The sequence below is a fragment of the Pristiophorus japonicus genome, unplaced genomic scaffold (assembly GCF_044704955.1).
Source record: "Pristiophorus japonicus isolate sPriJap1 unplaced genomic scaffold, sPriJap1.hap1 HAP1_SCAFFOLD_29, whole genome shotgun sequence".
Taxonomy (NCBI): domain Eukaryota; kingdom Metazoa; phylum Chordata; class Chondrichthyes; family Pristiophoridae; genus Pristiophorus; species Pristiophorus japonicus.
Window position 1 is genome coordinate 3835827 of NW_027252668.1, and position 23974 is coordinate 3859800.

Genomic DNA, 23974 nt, shown 5'->3' on the forward strand with positions numbered 1-23974 from the left:
AATCTTACATGGAGCAGTAGAATCACCATTGAAACAGATCAAACTGACATGTAGATTAAACACCCACACTCACTTGCCAGAAACAGGCAGTTAGAGAATAAAACACACAATCACATCCCTTAAATTAGAAGTTATAAAGTAAAAACTGTACTCGCATATCAGAAGTTGACGGGTACAGAGCAAAATCAATAATCACATATCAGGAAAGGAGAGGTTCAGTATTAAGCCACCTCGAACATACCAGAAAATGCCAGGTGCAGAATAAAACCCACACTCCCGTACCATAGACTGACAGATACAGTATACAACCCACAACCACATAGATGAAAGTGACACATACAGAGTAAACTCCACACCAGAGAGTGACAGGTAGAGTGTAAATCCCAGAGTCACATGTCAGAAAACAGAGGTAAAAAGTAAAACTGATACTTGCATTGCAGAATCTGACAGTTTCTGAGCTAAAGACATATTACCATCTCATAAACTGGCAGATGCAGAGTGAAACCCACACACGCCTATCAGAAAGGTAAAACCTTTACTCACATATCAGGCAAATTCAGGTAGAACATAAACCAGATATTCATGTTCACATACCAGAGACAGGCAGATACAGAGTAAATCCCCACTCATATAGCAGGAACTGACAGATACAGTCGAAAACACAGACCCAAATTGCAGGACCAAGAGGTTCAGATTCAACCCAGAGTAACACACCAGAAACTGAGAGACACAGATTGAACCCCCACACACATACCTAAATCTGATCGTTGGAGAAATATACACACACTCGCATATCAGAGACACATACAGTATACATTCATGTATCATACATAGAAGCTGACAGGTACAGGTTAAACCAGAAACTGACAGGTACAGATTAAATGCACACTCACATATCAGAAACTGACTGATACATGTTAAAATCAGATATCTCATATCAGAGATTGACAGGTACAGAATAAAATACACACTCAAAACCGAAACTGACAAGTACTGAATAAACCCACACTGGCAAATTAGAGACTGACTTGAACAGAATGAACCCACACACACGTACCAGAAACTGACGGGTACAGAATAAAACCCACACTCACATCCAGAAACTGTCAGGTATAGATGCAAGACACACTCACATACCTGAAACTTCTACAGATTAAAACACACATTCACATAACAGAGACTAAAAGGTATAGATTAAACCCCACACTCATATACGAGAAACTGACAGGTACAGAATAAATCCCACACTCACATCCAGAAACTGACAGGTAGAGGATAAAACACAGTCAAATACCAGAAACTGACATATACAAATTAAACCCACACTCATACCACAGATTGACAGGGACAGATAAAATACACACTCATACCAGAAATTGACAGGTACAGATTAAGCACCACACTCATCTACCAGAAACTGACAGGTACAGATTAAAACCCACTCTCAGACACCAGAAATTGACAGGTACAGATGCAACACACACTCACATACCTGAAACTTACTTGTACAGATTAAAACACACATTCACATACCAGAGACTGAAAGCTGCAGATTAAATCCCACACTCATATACCAGAAACTGACATATACAAATTAAACCCACACTTATACACCACAGATTGACAGGGACAGATAAAATACACACTCATATACTAGAAACTGACAGGTGCAGATTAAACCCCACACTCATATACCAGAAACTGACAGGTGCAGATTAAACCCCACACTCACATACCAGAAACTGATAGGTATATATTAAACCCCACACTCACATAGAGGATATAACGAGCATGGTGGATAGAGGTGTACCGATGGATGTGGTGTATTTAGATTTCCAAAAGGCATTCGATAAGGTGCCACACAAAAGGTCGCTGCAGAAGATAAAGGTACGCGGAGTCAGAGGAAATGTATTAGCATGGATCGAGAATTGGCTGGCTAACAGAAAGCAGAGAGTCGGGATAAATGGGTCCTTTTCGGGTTGGAAATCAGTGGTTAGTGGTGTGCCACAGGGATCGGTGCTGGGACCACAACTGTTTACAATATACATAGATGACCTGGAAGAGGGGACAGAGTGTAGTGTAACAAAATTTGCAGATGACACAAAGATTAGTGGGAAAGCGGGTTGTGTAGACGATACAGAGAGGCTGCAAAGAGATTTAGAGAGGGTAAGTGAATGGGCTAAGGTTTGTCAGATGGAATACAATGTTGGAAAATGTGAGGTCATCCACCTTGGAAAAAAAATTAGTAAAAGGGAATATTATTTGAATGGGGAGAAATTACAACATGTTGCGTGCAGAGGGACCTGGGGGTCCTTGTGCATGAAACTCTTTTAGAGTCTACCTGTAAAAACATAAAACATTAAACCATGCCACCCGACCTGGATGACACACCAGACATTTACAAGGCACTTTTTTTTTCCTTTTTTTTTGTGTTTTTCTTTTTTTTTGGTTTTTTTTTGGGCACTAAAATCACATTTTTTCCCCAGTGCCCCCTATAAAAGGGAAGGGGGACACTAAAAGCACCGGCAATTAAAACAAATTAAACTTTAAAACATAAAATCAAATTAAAATTTGGTTGCCGGGCGTGATGATGCACTCCAGTCCCTCCGGTGCCCACCTCTCGCGGAAGGCCGCGAGCGTACCGGTGGACACCGCGTGCTCCATCTCCAAGGACACCCTGGACCGGATGTAAGAGCGGAAGAGAGGCAGGAAGTCAGGTTGAACGACCCCCTCGACCGCCCGCTGCCTGGACCGGCTGATGGCACCCTTGGCCGTGCCCAGGAGCAGTCCTATGAGGAGGCCCTCGGACCTACCCGATCCCCTCCGCACAGGGTGCCCAAAGATCAGGAGAGTGGGACTGAAGTGCAGCCAGAATTTCAGGAGCAGCCCCTTCAATGGAACAGGGGCTGCAACCTCATGCACTCAATAAAAACATGGAACACGGACTCCTCCAGACCGCAGAAATTGCAGGCGGCTTGGGAGTCCGTGAACCGGCTTAAAAATTTGTTGCACGGCACTGCTCCGTGCACCACCCTCCAGGCCAAGTCCCCAATGAATAGTGGGAGGACTCCCGCATAGAGTGCCATCCATCGGGGACCCCCGCCTCCTCCGGACGGCAAGTTGGTACGCCATGGCGTGTCCGGACGGCCGGCGAGGATGGCAAAGTTGAGAGTGTGCAGGAGCAGCCCATACAGGAAACCCCTCCGCGCGGAACTGAAAGGCACGGAGGGGATATCCCCGAGGCGGCTCAAGTTGTGAAGCGCCGGCCCCCGAGGGAGGTTCCGGGGTTTGGCGCCAATGAGGAATTCCGTCCGGAAGGGGGTCAGTTCGGACGGGATCTCCCCATATGCTTGAGCCTCCTCGATGCACCTAACAGAGTCAGGGCCCAAAGCTGTTTTTAGCGACTCGATGGCTTCGGCCGCGCGGCGGACGTCGGCTGAATTTAGGCGCCGCACCAGTGTGCCTGGCGCCATCCAGCCCGCTCCTCCGCCATCGAGCAGGTCCCTGACCCTGGTCACCTCACCAGCCACAGCCCTCTCTTCCGACTGCCACCTAAAACCTCGGTCGTGGAGGTACGGATTCCCGAGCAGCGGTTCCTGCAGGACAGCCGCCACTCCAGCCGGCGGAGAGCTGCGCTTGGTGGAGACTTTGTTCCAGACCCTGATGAGTTCCTTGTAAAAGACAGGCAGCTCCTGGAGGGCGGTCCTGACACCCCCCAAGTTCACAAACAGGAGCTGCGTGTCATAATTGAGGTCGCGCTGCTGGCGGAAGAAATACAGAGCACACCACATTGGAGGGGGCTCGACGTAAAGGTATCTCTGCAGGGTCTGAAGACGGAAAGTCGCGAGCTGGGCGCTGACGCACACCAACGACTGACCGCCCTCCTCAAGCGGGAGACTCAAGACCGCGGCAGAGACCCAGTGCTTCCTGTTCCAGAAGAAGTCCACGCAGGAGGAGGGGTCAAAGTGACCAGCCGGTACCACAACATTGCGGCCACCAGCTGGTTTATGACTAGCGCTCGACCCCTGTAGGACAGCACTCGGAGCAGTCCTGTCCAGCGCCCTAGGCAAGCGGCGACCTTGGCCTCCAGCTCCTGCCAGTTCGCCGGCCAGGCTCCCTCGTCGGGGCTAAGGTAAACTCCCAGATAGAGGAGATGGGTCGTTCTCCAGGCAAAAGGCCTGAGCTCCTCCGGCAGGGAGTCCACCCGCCACTGACCCACCAGGAGTCCGGAACATTTCTCCCAGTTGATTCTGGCGGAGGATGCGGCTGAGTAAACCTCCTGGCACTCACGCATCCTCCGCAGGTCAGCGGGATCCTCTACCGCGAGGAGCACGTCATCGGCGTAAGCCGAGAGGACGACCTCCACGCCCGGCCCTTGCAGAGCCAGTCCTGTCAACCTCGTCCGCAAGAGGCGCAGGAAAGGCTCCACGCAGACGGCATATAACTGGCCGGACATGGGGCATCCCTGGCGCACCCCTCTCCTAAAGCGAAGGGGCGCCGTCAAGGACCCGTTAACCTTAATCAGACACTCTGCGGCGGCGTACAAAAGTCAGATCCGGGCGACGAAATGCGTCCCGAACCCGAAAGCGCGCAGAGTTCCGAGCAGATAGTCGTGATCCACCCTGTCGAACGCCTTCTCTTGGTCGAGAGATAAGAAGGCGACCGACAGACCAGCCTCCTGGGAATGATGGATGAGGTCCCGGACCAGATGGATGTTGTCGTGGATTGTCCGGCCCGGGACCGTGTAGGACTGGTTGGGGTGGATCATGTGGTCCAGCACGGCACCAAGGCGAGCAGACATCGCCCTGGTGAAGATTTTGTAGTCCGTGCTGAGGAGGGATACCGGGCGCCAGTTCTTAAGGAGGCGGAGATCGCCCTTCTTAGGCAGCAGGACGATGACTGCCCTGTGCCAAGAGAGGGGCATCTCCCCGGTTGCCAGATTTTCCCCCAGGACCCGCGCGTACTCGCCCCCCAGGACGTCCCAGAACGCCCTGTGGAACTCCACGGTCAGCCCGTCCAGCCCCGGGGATTTTCCTCTCGAGAGCCGGTCGAGGGCACCGGTCAGCTCATCCTTGTGCATGAAACTCTAATCCCAAAAAGTTAGTTTGCAGGTGCAGCAGGTAATCAGGAAGGCGAATGGAATGTTGGCCTTCATTGCGAGAGGGATGGAGTACAAAAGCAGGGAGGACCGACTGCAACTGTACAGGGTATTGGTGAGGCCGCACCTGGAGTAATTGCGTGCAGTTTTGGTCACCTTACTTAAGGAAGGATATACTGGCTTTGGAGCAGGTACAGAGACGATTCACTAGGCTGATTCCGGAGATGAGAGGGTTACCTTATGATGATAGATTGAGCAGACCGATTCTTTACTCGTTGGAGTTCAGAAGGATGAGGGGTGATCTTATAGAAAAATTTAAAATAATGAAAGGGATAGACAAGATAGAGGCAGAGAGGTTGTTTCCACTGGTCGGGGAGACTAGAACTAGGGGGTACAGCCTCAAAATACAGAGGAGCCATTTTAAAACCGAGTTGAGAAGGAATTTCTTCTCCCAGAGGGTTGTGAATCTGTGGAATTTTCTGCCCAGGGAAGCAGTTGAGGCTAGCTCATTGAATGTATTCAAATCACGGATAGATAGATTTTTAACCAATAAGGGAATTAAGGCTTATGGTGAGCGGGCGGGTAAGTGGAGCTGATTCCATGGCCAGATCAGCCATGATCTCGTTGAGTGGCGGAGCAGGCTCGAGGGGCTAGATGGCCTACTCCTGTTCCTAATTCTTATGTTCTTATGAAATACCACACTCATCAGAAACTGACAAGTACAGAATAAATCCCACTCTCACATACCAGAAATGGACAAGTACAGATTGAATCCCACACTCACAGACCAGAAACGGACGGGTACCAAATAGACCTACACTCAAATACCAGAAAATGACAGGTACAGATGTAACCCACACTCCTATACCAAACACTGATAGGTACAGATTAAAGACCACACTGAAATGCCAGATTCTGACCGCTAGATAGGAAAACCATGCTCACATACCAGAAACTTTCAGGTACAGAATAAACCCCATACTCCCATAACAGAGACTAACAGGTACAGATTAAACCCCACACTCACATACCAGAAACTGACAGATTAAATCCTCCTCTTACATGCCACAAACTACAGGTACAGAATAAACCCCATTCACCCACATACCAGAAACAGACAAGTACAGATTGAAACAGTTGTACAGACCTTGGTCAGACATTATCTGAAGCGTTGTACTCGGGAAGGATATATTGGCTTTGGAATGGGTACATTACAGATTCACCAGAATGATGCTCGTGCTTAAAGGGTTAAATTATGAAGAAAGGTTACATAAACTTAGTGTGCATTCCCTTGAGTTTAGACGGTTGAAGTATTTGATAGGGTAGATACAAAATAACTATTTCCTCTGATGGAGTCTCGATCAAGGGTGAACAATCTTGCATTTAAAACATTTTATTTATTCACGGTATGTGGGCGTTGTTAGCAAGGCCAGAACTGCGTACAGTTTTGGTCTCCTTATTTAAGGAGAGATATACTTGCGTTGGAGGCAGTCAGAGAAGGTTCACGAGGTTGATTCCGGAGATGAACAGTATCAAGAAATAATGGAGTCTTGATTATTGTCGTTCCTTTTTTACATGTGCGATTTTAACCTTCATATTGATTGGACAAAGCAAATTGGCCAGGGTAGCCTTGAGGAAGAGTTCATAGAGTGTATTCGGGATAGTTTCCTTGAACCAACCAGGGATCAGGCTATCTTAGCTCTGGTACTGTGTAATGAGACAGGATTAATTAATGATCTTCCAGTAAAGGATCCTCTAGGAATGAGTGACCATAGCACGGTTGAATTTCAAATTCAGTTGGCGGGTGAGAAAGTTGGATCTTAAACCAGTGTCCTAAGCTTAAATAAAGGAGCCTATAAAGGTATGAGGGCAGAGTTGGCTAAATTGATCTGGGAAAATAGACTAAAAAATGGGACGGTTGATGAGCAGTGGCAGACATTTAAGGAGATATTCCATAACTCGCCAAAAAAATATATCCCAATGAGAAGGAAAGACTGTAAGAGAAGAGATAACCATCCTTGGCGAAATAAGGGATGGTATCAAATTGAAAACGAGGGCCAAGACTAGTGGGAGGCCAGAGGATTGAGAAACTTTTAAAAGCCAGCAAAGAACGACTAAAAAAATAAGAGAGAGGGAAGATAGATTATGAAAGTAAACTAGCAAGGAACATAAAAACAGATAGATAGTAAGAGTTTCTACAGATATATAAAAAGGAAAAGAGTGGCTAAAGTAAATGTTGGTTCCCGAGAGGATGAGACTGGGGAATTAATATTGGAGAACAGGGAAATGGCAGACGTTGAACAAATATTTTGTGTCAGTCTTCATGGTGGAGGATACTGAAGACGACCCAATAGTGGATAGTCAAGAGACTATGGGGAGAGAGGAGCTCAGTACAATCACTGTCACTAAAGTGGTGCTCGATGAAGTGATGGGACTAAAGGCAGACGAGTCCCCTGGATCTGATGGCTTACATCCTAGCGTCTTAAAAGAAGTGGCGACAAAGATAGTGGATGCATTGGTTCAGTGCTGGGACCCCAGCTATTTACAATATACATCAATGATTTAGATGAAGGAATTGAATGTAATATCTCCAAGTTTGCAGATGACACTAAGCTGGGTGGCGGTGTGAGCTGTGAGGGGACGCTAAGAGGCTGCAGGGTGTCTTGGACAGGTTAGGTGAGTGGGCAAATACATGGCAGATGCAGTGTAATGTGGATAAATGTGAGGTTATCCACTTTGGTGGCAAAAACAGGAAGACAGAATATTATCTGAACGGTGACAGATTAGGAAAAGGGGAGATGCAACGAGACCTGGGTGTCATGGTACATCAGTCATTGAAGTTTGGCATGCAGGTACAGCAGGCGGTGAAGAAGGCAAGTGGTATGTTGGCCTTCACAGCTAGAGGATTTGAGTATAGGAGCAGGGAGATCTTACTACAGTTGTACAGGACCTTGGTGAGGCCTCACCTGGAATATTGTGTTCAGTTTTGGTCCCCTAATCTGAGGAAGGATGGTCTTGCTATTGAGGGAGTACAGCGAAGGTTCACCAGATTGATTCCTGGGATGGCAGGACTGACATATGAGGAGAGACTGGATCAACTGGGCTTGTATCCACTGGAGTTTAGAAGAATGAGAGGGGATTTCACAGAAACATGTAAAATTCTGACGGGATTGGACAGGTTAGAGGCAGGAAGAATGTTCCCGTTGCTGGGGAGTTCCAGAACCAAGAATAAGGGTTAGTAAGCCATTTAAGACTGAGATGAGGAGCAACTTCTTCACTCAGAGAGTGGTTAACCTGTGGAATTCTCTACTGCAAAAAGTTATTGAGGCCAGTTCGTTAGATATATTCAAAAGGGAGTTAGATATGGCCCTTATGGCCAAAGGGATCAAGGGGTATAGAGAGAAAGCAGGAAAGGGGTACTGAGGTTCAAAGATCAGCCATGATCTTATTGAATGGCGGTGCAGGCTCGAGGGGCCGAATGGCCTGCTCCTGCACCTAATTTCTATGTTTCTATGAAACACACATTCACATACTGACAATAGACTGACAAGTAGAGAATAAAACATACATTCACATATCAGAAACTGACAAGCAGAGATTAAGCACATACCAGAAACTGACAGGTACAGAATAAACCCCACACTCACATACCAGAGACTAACAGAGGTATAGATTAAACCCCACACTCGCATCGAAGAGACAGATAGCTATAAAGTAAATCTCACACTCACAAATTAGCGTCTAACAGATACAGACTAAAACTCACATTCACAACCCAGGGAGTGACAGCTAAAATAAAATAAGAAATAACAGCAATAATACGTCATGCAGCCCCTCGAGCCAGCTCTATCTTTCAATAACACCTGAACTGAACTTCTATCTCAGCTCCATTTACCCACCTTATCCCCATAACCCTCAGTGCCCAAAAACCTCCCGATCTCAGTCTTGAATACAGTCATCGACTGAGCATCCACTGCCCTCTGCAGTAGAGAATTCCAAAGATTCACACCCCTCTGAGTGAACAAGTGTCTCCTCATCTCAGTCCTAAATGGCCGAGCCCTTATCGTGAGTCTTTCGCTCCTAGTTCTACACTCCAGCCAGGGGAAGCAGCCTCTCAGCATCTACCCTGTAAATCCCCCTCAGAATCTGATGTTTCATTGAGATCACCTCTCATTCTTCTCATCTCCTAGGGTATAGGCCCAAAACTTTTACCTTCCTAATTGCTTCCTGTTCCTGCAAATTAACTTTCTGTGATGTGTTTACTGAGACATTCAAATCCCTCACAATAACAGCATTGACTAGTCTCTCACCTTTTAATAAATATTCTGCTTTTCACACTCCCATAACAGAAACTGACAGGTACAGAGTAACCCCCCACACTCACATACCAGAACATGACATGTGCAGAATAAGACCCAGAGTCTCATAACAGAAACTGACAGATACAGAGAAAAGACCATACTCACAAACCCGAGACAGACAGATACAGAGTGAAACACACACTCACATATGGCTGATAGGTATGAAATAAAATCCACACTCACATCCCAGAAACTGACAGATAGAAAGAAGAAAAAACAGTCACACACCGGAGACTGACAGATAAAGACTAAAACCCACACTCGCGTACCAGAAACTGACATATACAAATTAAACACACACTCGTATACCACAGATTGACAGGGACAGATAAAATACATACTCATGTACCAGAAACCAATAGGTGCAGATTAAACTCCACACTCACATACCAGAAACTGATAGGTATATATTAAACCGCTCACTCACATACCAGAAACTGACAGGTATATATTAGCGACTGAAAGGGACAGAGATAGATATATACTCCCATACCAGAGATTGACAGCGCACAGATAGATACATACACCCATACCAGATACTGACAGCACAGAGATAGACACATGCACTCATACCCGACACTGACAGCGCATGGATAGATACATATGCCCATACCAGAGACTGACAGGTACACAAATAGATACATACTTCGACACCAGCGACCGACAGGCACAGAGATAGATACATACTCCCATACCAGAGATTGACATTCACATAACTGGAAACATCCTTATCAGACACTAACTGGCACAGAGAAAGATACATACACCCATACCAGACATTGGCAGCGCACATATAGATATATACGCCCATATCAGAGACTGACAGGCACAGATAGATGCATACTTCCATACCATGCACTGACAGGAACAGAGATAGATACATACTCCCATACCAGAGATTGACTGGCACACAGATAGATATATACTCCCATAACAGTATCTGTCAGGTACGGTGATAAATACATACTCCCATAACACAGACTGACAGGCACAGATAGATACATACACCCATACCAGATGCTGGCAGCACAAGGATAGATACATCCATCTTGGTGTGAATGTTTAAAAATGTACAGAGACATTGAAGTTGAGAACGTGGGAATTGTATAGGGACAGTATAAGCTGACAAACAATTCATGGAGGAATAGCCATGACATCTCAGACTCGAGACTGCGAAATGTTAAAACGCTAACACATATTGAAACAAAATCCACAGCTTGCAGAAAAACCTCAAGGTCTTATTAAATCATGTTATTAACCTGAAACATTGACAGAAGGTCTTTGTTTAAAATCGGACCATGCTTGGGTCGGCTTATGAGTGGACAAAGGGAAGGAGGGATCAAAAGAGATGGGCTGAGCTGGGATGTCACTCTGGCCCTATCTTGTTATCTTTTGCCGAAAATGTATAACCATCGTGCCTTGACAATGTAACGTCACTTTGTCCGTAGGAAGTGAGTGCGTTCGAACAGACTTGCATTCCTTCTGTCTGATAAAGTCCCCGATCGGGATTTGCTTTTTAAATAAAAGCTTGCTTTGTTTAAAGCACAAACGGTATTCGTTTCAGTAATTTTGCTGAACCAGATTGAGGTAAAAGAATCCAGGAATCAACATTTGGTGTCAGAAGTGGGATCTCAACGGACGACTGCCGAAAACTTGCGAATTAAGAGCCAGACTAGCCTTGGACGAGACGAGGGGAAAGTGGCCACTGGAGTGAGTATGATTTCAATACTGTTCCAGTTTCCCCCGGTTTCAAAAGTCTGAGGAAAGTTTAGCCACTCGCTGGTTCTCAGGTAGTGTCTGAACGAGATCCAGGACAATCTGGTGAATACCTTTCAAACTTAGAATAGGGATAGAGATAGGGAAATTGCGCGATGACGCAAACCAAGCGGCGACTTGGAAAGATAGGTTATAGTTAGAGCTAGATAGGGATAGATGATCAATCATGGATCCAAAAATTAATAGGAAAGAAAAGAGACTCTTGTGAACGTCTGTTTAAATGAGAAATGCTTCTGTGATTTTTACTGTTTAAAAAAAAAAGCCGGGGAGTTGTGGTTTGTTTTATCTCCACCTACTTTTTCAAACAGAATGAAAGTTTTTTTTAAACCCTTCATAGTGTTATCCTGTATGTGGGAAGTTTAAGAGTGTGAACCTTATTGAATTACGTATATTCAGATGATAAGTTACGGAGCCAGGAAATGCACAAAGGATAGGTTTGTTGAGTTTAAAAAAAAAAGAAAAAATTACATGGTCCCGGTGGTTTAAAAAAAAAGGATTTAACATGCTCACTTACTTGTCGAAAGAAAACATTCAGAGAAGGCACAGCAAAACAACTGAGATGGATTCAAAAGGATTCAAAAAAATATATATTATATTAAATAACACGACCTTGAGGCTGGAACAATTGAGATAACGAAAAGCAGTCCACAGCCTACGTGCCAGACTTCTCTCTAGTTATGGAAAAGACAAAAAAATGTAACGTACTAAATAGGTGCTGAAAAAAAAATGTTCTGAGATTTTAAATTATGAGAAAAATTCCACTGCAGTCTTTAAAAAAAAAAAATCACTCCTGTCCAGTTGGCAGAAAAACTCCATTAAATTAGGGCTTTCATTGACTGATTGGATTTAAACTGCGCAGTGACGCGAAAGGATAGGGAAATTTGGAGACTAAAAGAAATTAAATAAGGCTCATAAGAAATCAAATTTAGAAAATTAGGCTCACAGGGAATTAAGTAAGGCTTATGGGGAATTAAATAGAGGATAGGTGTTCAAGCCAGGTGTGACATCGACCTCATATATCACTTGGCCCATCTAGGCACTGATTGTATTTAAATCATGCAGCAACTCGAAAGGTAGGGCCGACGCGAGACGTGCGGCGGTGTGAGCGTGCGGCCAAGTGAAGGAGGGCTGACGTAGACGCGCAGCAGCGTGGAACGCATGGCGGCGCAGGACGTGCGGCGGCACGAGCGCTCGGCCGAGTGAACGTGGGACGACGCGAACGCGCGGCAACGCGAACCGCGGGGTGATATCAAAGTCAGTGCTGGTGTCAGTAAGTCTTTGTTTATTTTAAGTGTTTTAAATCACGCGGCGGCGCGACGCGAGAGTCTGTGTTTATTTTAAGTGTTTTAAATCGCGCAGCGACGCGAACCGCGGGGCGACGCGGATCAGTGTTAGATTTAGTAAAGTCTTTGTTTATTTTAAGTGTTTTAAATCGCGCGGCGACGCGAACCATGGGGCGACGCGGATCAGTGTTAGATTTAGTAAAGTCTGTTTATTTTGAGTTTGTTCAAAGTCAGTGTTAGTTTCAGTAAAGTCTGTGTTTATTTTAAGTTTGTTCAAATTGCACGACGACACGAACGCGTAACGACACGGTAATACTAGGGGCAGCGTGAAAATGGGTAATCAGTTGGATAAAACAACGGATGCGGACAGTCCGCTACAAAAGTTATGTGAGGAATTCCCTGAAAGAGCTGAAGACTTTAGAAAATTATCAGGAGCCCTGAACAAATTATTAGGAGATGACCAGTGGCCTCTAGGTGGCACTAGAAGCGTATAGGTAGCAAAAAAAGCACAGGGATTGTCAAAAATTAAAAGATGCATCACTTCTGTCAAGTTGGCAAATAAATGCTATTAAATTGGGACTCTCATTGACAGAGGGAACACATGTTAAAACTGTAGACGTCTTTAAAAAAAAAAATAATAATAATTTGCGCACAACAAACTTACTAAGAGATCCTCTGGGACCTCTGAGAAAGATATTGACAGACTACGTAGTCAAATGGCTGGCTTTGTGTTAAACGAGGCTGATGATGAAATTGATGAGTGGTCACTGACTCAGCGCCCAACGGCGCCTCCCGCACCCCCTGGCCCCTTGCTCCAGTCCTCTTCCCAACACCCTCCACCTTACACTCCGGCGAGAGGAGTTAAAAATAACCCCATACCAACAAAGCAACAAACCCAAACTGACTCCTCATCCTCTGATAGCGATTCAGATCCCCAGTTCACAAGCAATATAGCCGAAAGGACCAGATCTCACACTCAAAAGGGCAGAACTATATCCCGATATCACAGACAGTCCCGTAAATCTTCTAGTCAATCTACCAGTCCAAGTTGTGAAAGACATAGCAAACACCCCCGCCGATCGAGACGCAGAACTGACAAGCAGTCAGACAGCTCCGAAACATCCTCCGACCTAGAAATGATTTCCAAGATCCCAAAATCCCGACACCAATTCCCTGTCAGACCAATGCCAAACCCTGATGCACAACAAGCTGCAGACCACCCCACTATAGATGTCTATGTGATCTTCGAACAACTATTCGATTGCTCACGCTATCCGGACAAATGGAAAGGGCAGTTAGATATTATTGGCAGGAAAAGAAAGGGGAGGGGGAGGTGCGCCCCCAACCCGGGTCAAGACTGAATACGTGACTAGAAAGGAAGAGCCATCTCGGGAGGAAGGATCAATAGAACCGCAGTGTTGCATACAGGATTGGATGGATAAGCAAGGATACGGTTATACTAAACAACCAAATGGCCCGAGCCCTGCTAATAAACCTCCCTATTGTCCCCGGCATGGTATGGGAAGAGGCCGGGACTGGGTAAGAGGAATTGACTGTTTTAATTGTGGGCAGGAAGGACATTGGAATAAAAATTGCCCCTACCGTCAGCATGGAAAAGGAAGAGGAGGGGGGCAAGGAGGATCTTGCACTAACTTCTCCCAGAACAACCCCTTTGGTCAATTGTCCCCCGATTGACTATGTAGCCTGATTGTGCAGGGATCCTCCCCAGACGACGAACCAATGATATTGTTAAAAATTCTGAATGATTGGCAACCCTTTTTGATAGATACGGGAGCCTTCATGCCTTCTGTACAATCAAAGCTTAAACTCCCTGCCTCTACTGAAACACAGGAACTTTCAGGATTCCTGGGACAAGTCTTGACATTCCCGGTGTCAGAACCGGTTAAAATGGGTTACCAGGAAGAATCGGTGGAACATCGATTTGTTATCACAACCAATCTGGACTGTAACTTGATGGCTAGAGACCTCCTCTGCAAATTCCAGTTGCATTTGGAGTGTGGAGATGATGGGATTATTGTAAAACAGGGAACCCTTAAGCGGCAGTATTATACCACTAGAACCCCTCAGTGGTGGTCTCTGGACCTGCCGCAGGCACCCTATCACGTGACCCTAGCATACGATCCCAGTGGAAAGAAAGAATCAGGACCTGCAGAACTTTTATCAGGATCATGAAGGGGAAGTGAAGGAAATTCTATTAAGGGCTAGAGTGACTGGACCGGAAGGGAAGGCAGATTTTGTGGAAATGGACAGCCCCCAACGGTGGCACCACATATTACTCGAAGTATTACCTCCCCACCACGCTAAAGATTTGGAAGTTATGGTGCGCCAGGCTATAGACGAGGCTGACCCTACCAGCCGGGATGTGCAAATTCCACGGGGACCCCGAGAAGGTCTTAACGACTCTGCAGCATCATACTGGCTCTGACATACCTGACTATGTGGATCCTCATGTGTGGGCAGAGGACCCCTCCCAAGTGGGTTATCACAGGCAATACTGAGTATCCACCGAGCTTTGGAGGCTAGCTGAGTCGAACCAATTTGCCAGTTTCCAGTCCCTAGCATGGCTAAACAAATGCGACAGTGTTTGGGGATGATCAATTACTGCAGATCCTGGATCCCTAATGTTGCCCTGATGACTAAGCACCTCACCCCGTATACAAATAAGTAAGGCAGCTTTGAAATAGAAACCGTAGACGTCCAAGCCTTTAAGGAACTAAAGACAGCCCTACTGCAAGCTCTGGCTTTGGGCCGGCCCCTCTATGACCGGCCCTTTCAACTGTATTGTACAATTCTGAAACACACTGCTACCGTTGTCTTAACACATCTCACTCCGTAGCTGCCCTCCTGGGCCAACTGCAGACTCAACACCTTACCATGGCCAGGCAAAGCAGATATGAGATCTACTTACTAAACAATCCTAAGCTGACCTTTCGGCACTGTACTGCAATTAATCCGGCCTGTTTTCTTACTGAGCCACCCCAAGATGAGGAAGAACCCAGTCATGATTGTTTATCTTTAATTTAAGAGGCCACATCAGTCAGGGAAGATTTTGTTGATGTGCCAATTGAAGATCCAGACTGTATTATGTATGTTGATGGAATTAATCCAGAAGATACACGAATCTCAGGATACGCCACAGTAAACCAGGAGAATCAGGTCTTGGAATCTGCCGCTTTTGAAACCGCCTATTCTGCTCAACAAGCTGAACTTTTCGCCCTCACCCGAGCCTGTATCTTGGCCAAAGATCTCAAAGTCAATATCTATACCGACTCTAGGTATGCCTTTGGGGTGGCCCATGATTTTGGACAATTATGGAAAAATAGGAGATTCCTAACCTCACAGGGGAATGAGATATCCCATAAACAGCTAGTATCTGATTTGTTGCAAGCCATCATGTTCCCCAAAGGCATTGCCATTGTCAAATGTACTGCCCACACTACCGGAAATTCTCTGGTTGATATAGGGAATCGTTGTGCTGACAAAGAGGCTAAACAGGCCTCTCGTGACCAACAGATGGTCGTGCCCAAAATTATGAGTCAGACTAAAAATCCTACGAAGGATAAGTTAGCCTCGGAAAAACCAATGCCAACCATCCAAGATGTTATAAAAGCACAGGAGGACGCTCCTGAAAAAGATAAACTGTTGTGGAAATATTATGCATGTACTTATGACAATGTTTCTAAACTCTGGACCACTCCCGCGGAACAAACTTGCATGTCTGACGAGTTGGCTCGATGGGTTATTGAATGTATGCAGTTTGCTACTCATTGTGGAGCAAGGACCACGAGTGACACACTTTTGGCTACTTGGTGGCACCCTAGACTCCAGGTGCTCACCCAGAACATCAGTAGTCGTTGCTTGGTTTGCCAGCAACATAATCCAGGGAAGGGAGTCCCCTGTGATTGGGGTAAAACACCCCTACCCGAAGGTCCCTTTGAGACATTTCAGTTGGACTACATTGAGTTGCAAAAAGTTCAGTGTTACAAATATGTGTTAGTAATAGTAGATGTGTTTAGCAGATGGATTGAAGCCTACCCTACCCTGGACAATAAGGCTCAAACTGTTGTTAAGGTGTTAATGAGGGAAATTGTTCCTAGATATGGTATCTCAGCTCGACTGATGACCACCTATGTTCTTTCTCTGACTCAGGCTCTGTGACTAGCTCACAACCAGGTTCAAGATGCTCACCTCGACCTCCCAGTTTTACCCGAATTGTCCCTCGTGGCACCAGGGAGTATGGATTCGGAAGGGATTAGAGCCACAATGGGAGGGGCCTTTTCAGGTGTTACTCATTACCCCCACTGCAGCCAAGGTTGAGGGGAAAAGTGCCTGGGTTCACCTGCACCACTGCAAGCTCACCACCTTCTAACGAACCTATTTTACTGGTTATTCTAACTCCTGTTTCTGTTCCAGACTTCCTCTTCTCCATAGCTGAACAAGGTTGGCATCCTAATTGGAATGTGGACCAGTTTGAACTTTTACCCGTAGTGATAGACAGCCAGCTACACCGACGGTGACCTGAGAAGAGAGACGGGAAAACTGAACTCTTTTAATCAGCAAAATAATTGGACTATTTATCTGAATCCTGAGCCATAAGATGAAACTGTCTGTATGCCACAGTCTGTATAATAGTGTTGATATATGACCGTTTCGGTGCATGGGAGGGGAGACAGAGACGAGAGCTACATGTCTTATGTTTATGCGCAAAATGGGAACTTTTCTAGATGTTGGGTGTGTTCACATTCCCTATACATTCCCTACACATTCCAAAGGGGGAGTTCCACTAACCCTAACTGAGACTGTCAGATGGATTCAGAGCCGAACTATCACGAGAGGAGGGGGGCCAATGCAATACTGCTGAAGCTCTGGAGGGCATCACAGCTGAAATGGTAGCAATAAGGACCGTAGCATTACAAAACCGAATGGCCCTCGATTATCTGTTAGCTGAGAAAGGGGGAATGTGTGCCCAGATAGGATCTGAATGTTGCACTTACATTCCTGATAGTTCAGAAAACATAACCAATCTCGCTGATCACATAAGAAGGAAGGTGAAGAAGTTATCCACACCAGCAGAAGGATCTAGCTGGTTTGATTGGCTATCAGATGGATCTTGGGGATCCTATCTAATTGTTGGTTGCCTTAACCTTTGTTTTAAAGTAATGATGGCAAGGTTAGCAAATCCTCTTGTGGTCAAGGGCTCCCGAGTTATGATCCAACGAACTAAAGAACTACTCGACACTAACAACAATATGATTCAGGAAATAGAATGCGAACGGATGAATGCGATGCTCCTAGAATGATCCTAAGTGTTATCATGGAATGATAAAAGGGGGGAATGTGAATGTTTAAAAATGTATAGAGACATTGAAGTTGAGATCGTGGGAATTGTATAGGGACAGTATAAGCTAACAAACAATTCATGGAGGAATAGCCATGACATCTCAGACTCGAGACTGCGAAATGTTACAACACTAACACATATTGAAACTAAATCCACAGCTTGCAGAAAAACCTCAAGGTCTTATTAAATCATGTTATTAACCTGAAACATTGACAGAAGGTCTTTGTTTAAAATCGGACCATGCTTGGGTCGGCTTATGAGTGGACAAAGGGAAGGAGGGATAAAAAGAGATGGGCTGTGCTGGGATGTCACTCTAGCCCTATCTTGTTATCTTTTGCCGAAAATGTATAACCATCGTGCCTTGACAATGTAACGTCACTTTGTCCGTAGGAAGTGAGTGCGTTCGAACAGACTTGCATTCCTTCTGTCTGATAAAGTCCCCGATCGGGATTTGCTTTTTAAATAAAAGCTTGCTTTGTTTAAAGCACAAACGGTATTTGTTTCAGTAATTTTGCTTTACCAGATTGAGGTAAAAGAATCCAGGACTCAACACTGGGACATTGGAACTGGTTCTGGGGGAGGTGGGACCAGTACAAATCGGACGGTCTGCACCTGGGCAAGATCGGAACCAATGTCTTCGGGGGAGTGCTTGCTAGTGCTGTTGGGGAGGAGTTAAACTAATGTGGCAGGGGGATGGGAACCTATGCAGGGAGACAGAGGGAAATAGAAGGAGGGCAGAAGCAAAGGATGGAAAGGAGAATATTAAAAGTGGAAGGCAGAGAAACCCAAGGCAAAAAGCAAAAAGGGCCACATTACAGCAAGATTCAAAAGGTGCAAAGTGTGTTAAAAAGACAAGCCTGAAGGCTCTGTGCCTCAATGTGACGAGTATTCAGAATAAGGTGGATGAATTAACTGCGCAGATAGCAGTTAACGGGTACGATGTGATTGGCATCACGGAGACATGGTTCCAGGGTGACCAAGGCTGGGAACTCAACATCCAAGGGTATTCAGCATTTCGGAAGGAAAGACAGAAAGGAAAAGGAGGCGGGGTGGCGTTGCTGGTTAAAGAGGAAATCAATGCAATAGTAAGGAAGGACATTAGCCTGGATGATGTGGAATTGGTATGGGTGGAGCTGCGGAATATCAAAGGGCAGAAAACGCTAGTGGGAGTTGTCTATAGACCACCAAATAACAGTAGTGAGGTTGGGGACAGCATCAAACAAGAAATAAGGGATGTGTGCAATAAAGGTACAGTAGTAATCATGGGTGACTTTAATCTACATATAGATTGGGCTAACCTAACTGATAGCAATGCAGTGGAGAAGGATTTCCTGGAGTGTATTAGGGATGGCTTTCTAGACCAATATGTCGAGGAACCAACCAGGGAGCTGGCCATCCTCGACTGGGTGATGTGTAATGAGAAGGGACTAATTAGCAATCTTGTTGTGCAAGGTCCTTTGGGGAAAAGTGACCATAATATGGTAGAATTCCTTATTAAGATGGAGAGTGACAAAGTTAATTCGGAAACTAGGGTCCTGAACTTAAGGAAAGGCAACTTCGACGGTATGAGGTGTGAATTGGCTAGAATAGACTGGCCGAGAATACTTAAAGGGTTGACGGTGGATAAGCAATGGCAAACATTTAAAGATCACATAGATGAACTTCAGCAATTGTACATCCCTGTCTGGAGTAAAAATAAAACTGGGAAGGTGCCTCAACCATGGCTAACAAGGGAAATTAAGGATAGTGTTAAAACCAAGGAAGAGGCATATAAATTGGCTAGAAAAAGCAACAAACCGGACGATTGGAAGATATTTAGAATTCAACAGAGGAGGACTAAGAAGGGGAAATAGAGTATGAGAGGAAGGGAAAATAGAGTAAGAGAGGAAGGGAAAATAGAGTACGAGAGGAAGCTTGCAGAGAACATGAAAACTGACTGCAAAAGCTTCTATAAATATGTGAAGAGAAAAAGATTAGTAAAGACAAACGTAGGTCCCTTGCAGTCGGATTCAGGTGAATTTATATTGGGGAACAAAGAAATGGCAGACCAATTGAACCAATATTTCGGTTCTGTCTTCACAAAGGAAGATACAAATAACCTTCCGAATGTACTATTGGACAGTGGGTCTAGTGAGAATGAGGAACTGAAAGATATCCTTATTAGGCGGGAAATTGTGCTAGAGAAATTGATGGGATTAAAGGCCGATAAATCCCCGGGTCCTGATACTCTGCATCCCAGATTACTTGAGGAAGTGGCCGTAGAAATAGTGGATGCATTGATGATCATTTTCCAACAATCTATCGACTCTGGATCAGTTCCTATGGACTGGAGGGTAGCTAATGTAACGCCACTTTTTTAAAAAGGAGAGAGAGAGAAAGCAGATAATTATAGACTGGTTAGCCTGACATCAGTAGTGGGGAAAATGTTGGAATAAATCATTAAGGATGAAATAGCAGCCCATTTGGAAATCAGTGACAGGATCGGACCGAGTCAGCATGGATTTATGAAAGAGAAATCATGCTTGACGAATCTTCTGGAATTTTTTCAGGATGTAACTAGTAGAGTGGACAAGGGAGAACCAGTGGATGTGGTGTATTTGGACTTTCAAAAGGCTTTTGACAAGGTCCTGCACAAGAGATTGGTGTACAAAATCAAGGCGTATGGTATTGGGGGTAATGTACTGATGTGGACAGAGAACTGGTTGGCAGACAGGAAGCAGAGAGTCGGGATAAACGGGTCCTTTTCAGAATGGCAGGCAGTGACTAGTGGGGTGCCGCAGGGCTCAGTGCTGGGACCTCAGCTCTTTACAATATACATTAACAATTTGGATGAAGGAATAGAGTGTAAAATCTCCAAGTTTGCGGATGAGACTAAACTGGGTGGTGGTGTGAGCTGTGAGGAGGACGCTAAGAGGCTGCAGGGTGACTTGGACAGATTAGGTGAGTGGGCAAATACATAGCAGATGCAGTATAATGTGGATAAATGTGAGGTTATGCATTTTGGGGGCAAAAACACGAAGGCAGAATATTATCTGAATGGTGGCAGACTAGAAAAAGGGGAGGTGCAACGAGACCTGGCTGTCATGGTCACAAAGTGGGCACACAGGTACAGCAGGCGGTAAAAAAGGCAAATGTTATGTTGGCCTTCATAGCTAGGGGATTTGAATATAGGAGCAGGGAGGTCTTACTGCAATTGTACAGGGCCTTAGTGAGGCCTCACCTGGAATATTGTGTTCGGTTTTGGTCTCCTAGTCTGAGGAAGGATGTTCTTGCTATTGAGGGAGTGCAGCGAAGGTTCACCAGACTGATTCCAGGGATGGCTGGGCTGTCATATGATGAGAGACTGGATCAACTGGGCCTTTAGTTACTGGCGTTTAGAAGGATGAGAGGTGATCTCATAGAAACATATAAGATTCTGACAGGACTGGACAGGTTAGGTGCGGGAAGAATGTTCTCGATGTTGGGAAGTCCAGAACTAGGGGACATAGACTTAGGATAAGGGGTAGACCATTTAGGATTGAGATGAGGAGAAACTTCTTCACTCAGAGAGTTGTTGACCTATGGAATTCCCTGCCTCAGAGAGTTGTTGATGCCAGTTCATTGGATATATTCAAGAGGGAGTTAGATATGGCCCTTACGTTTAAGGGGATCAAGGGGTATGGAGAGAAAGCAGGAAAGGGGTACTGAAGCAATGATCAGCCATGATCTTATTGAATGCCGGTGCAGGCTCGAAGGGCCGAATGGCCCACTCCTGCACCTATTTTCTATGTTTCTATACTCCCATAGTAGAGACTGATGGGCACACGGATAGATACTTACTCCCATACCGACACTGACAGCGCACAGATAGATACATACTCCCATACCCGACACTGACAGGGCACAGATAGAAACATACTCTCACACCCGAGGCTGACAGGCACACAGATAGATACATACTTCCACACCAGAGATTGACGGGCATAAAGATAGATACATACTCCCATACCAGACACTGACAGCGCAAAGATAGATAAATACACCCATACCTGACACTGACAAGCACACAGATAGGCACATACTCCCACACCAGCGACCGACAGGCACAGAGATAGATACATACTCCCATACCAGTGACCGACAGGCACAGAGATAGATACATACTCCCACACCAGCGACCGACAGGCACAGAGATAGATACATACTCCCATACCAGACACTGACAGGCACAGAGGTGGATACATACGACATAACAGCTTCTGACAGGTACAGACATATATACGTGCTCCCATACCAGTGAATGACAGGCACAGAGACAGATACATACACCCATACCAGACACTGCCTGATTCTAAATAAAAATGACTCTTGCATACAATAAACTGCCTGGTAGAATAAAACCAGCGAATGACACATACATTGTAAATTACTAACTCACTTACTTGAAATCACCACATACAGAATAAAACCCACACTCGCATACCAAAAACTGACAGATACAGAGTAAAGACCAACCTCACTTACCAGTAATTGCCATGTACAGGGTAATAACCTCTCTTCCATACCAGAGACTTTCAGGCACACCAAGAGATACATACTCCCATACCAGACACTGACGGGCACACAGATAGATACATACTCCCATACCAGAGACTGACAGATTCAAAGGAAAACCATCTCTGAATTAGTCAGAAACTGGCAGTTATAGGATAAGACCCAGACTAACAAATCAGAAGATGACAAGTACAGAATAAAATCCAGACTCCCATAACAGACACTGCCAGATACAGAGTAAAGTCCACACGCACATACCAGGGATCGATAGATACAGAGCGACACTCTCGCTCACGTACCAGAGAGAAACAGACTAAAACCCACAATCGCAAAGCTGAAAATGACAGATACAGAGTACTCCCCACTATTCTGTATCAATAATTGACAGGTGGAAAGGAAAATGAATACTGGTACATCATAAAGAAAATGCTGTAAATCTCAGCGGGTCAGGCAGCATCAGTGGAGAGAGGAACAGGGTTAATGTTTCAGGTGGATGAGCCTTTGTCATCAAATTGAAACGTGATCTCTCTCTCTCTCTCTCCCCACAGATGCTGCCTGACCCGCTGAGATTTCCAGCATTTTCTGGTTTTATTTCTGATTCCATCGTCCACAGTATTTTGCTTTTATACTCGACTATCATAATAAACATAAGAACATAAGAAATGGGAGCAGGACTGGTACGGAAAGAAACACACCGTCATATCAAACACTGACAGATACAGAGTAAAAGTTATCATCACATACTAGAGGTGGGCTGATACAGAATAAATTCCATAATCACAAACCAGGTTCCAATAAAGTACATAGAAACCCCCCCCCCCCACAATAATCAGAAAATGTGTGTAAAGATTAAAATCCACACTCACAAATGAGAAATTCACAGGTAATGATTAAAACATTCACTTATATATCCCAAACAGAGAGTGGATTAAAATTTGACTGGATCCGACTGGATCCTACGGCCATGAATTGAAATCAGATCAACTAGCTTGGAAGGCAGCTGTGCTCACCACTCTACCACCATCACACGCATCAAGCGGGAAAGCATCGCTTTCTGTTTTTACACGTGCCTGTCAATCCCACACTGACACACTGTACCAGACAGTGACAGATACAGTGTCTTTACTATACTCCCAGTCAATCCCACACTGACACACTGTACCAGAGAGTGACAGATACAGTGTCTTTACTATACTCCCAGTCAATCCCACACTGACACACTGTACCAGACAGTGACAGATAGTGTCTTTACTATACTCCCCAGTCAATCCCACACTGACACACTGTACCAGAGAGTGACAGATAGTGTCTTTACTATACTCCCCAGTCAATCCCACACTGACACACTGTACCAGACAGTGACAGATAGTGTCTTTACTATACTCCCAGTCAATCCCACACTGACACACTGTACCAGAGAGTGACAGATACAGTGTCTTTACTATACTCCCAGTCAATCCCACACTGACACACTGTACCAGACAGTGACCGATAGTGTCTTTACTATACTCCCAGTCAATCCCACACTGACACACTGTACCAGACAGTGACAGATACAGTG

The 23974-nt window shown here is 45.3% G+C and overlaps 1 long non-coding RNA gene across 4 annotated transcripts in view; it reads left to right on the top strand.

Moving 5' to 3' along the window:
* LOC139248294 (uncharacterized) overlaps nucleotides 1-18324 on the top strand; it is a 214279-nt gene extending 195955 nt beyond the window's left edge. For 3 of the 4 annotated variants that reach the window (XR_011591046.1, XR_011591045.1, XR_011591047.1), the window contains exons 3-4: nucleotides 12298-12505; nucleotides 16953-18324. This is a non-coding gene — a long non-coding RNA (uncharacterized lncRNA). Of the gene's footprint in view, nucleotides 1-12271; nucleotides 12506-16952 lie in introns of all 4 variants that reach the window. The other variant, XR_011591048.1, reaches the window with a different exon arrangement.
* Nucleotides 18325-23974: the final 5650 nt, after the last annotated feature.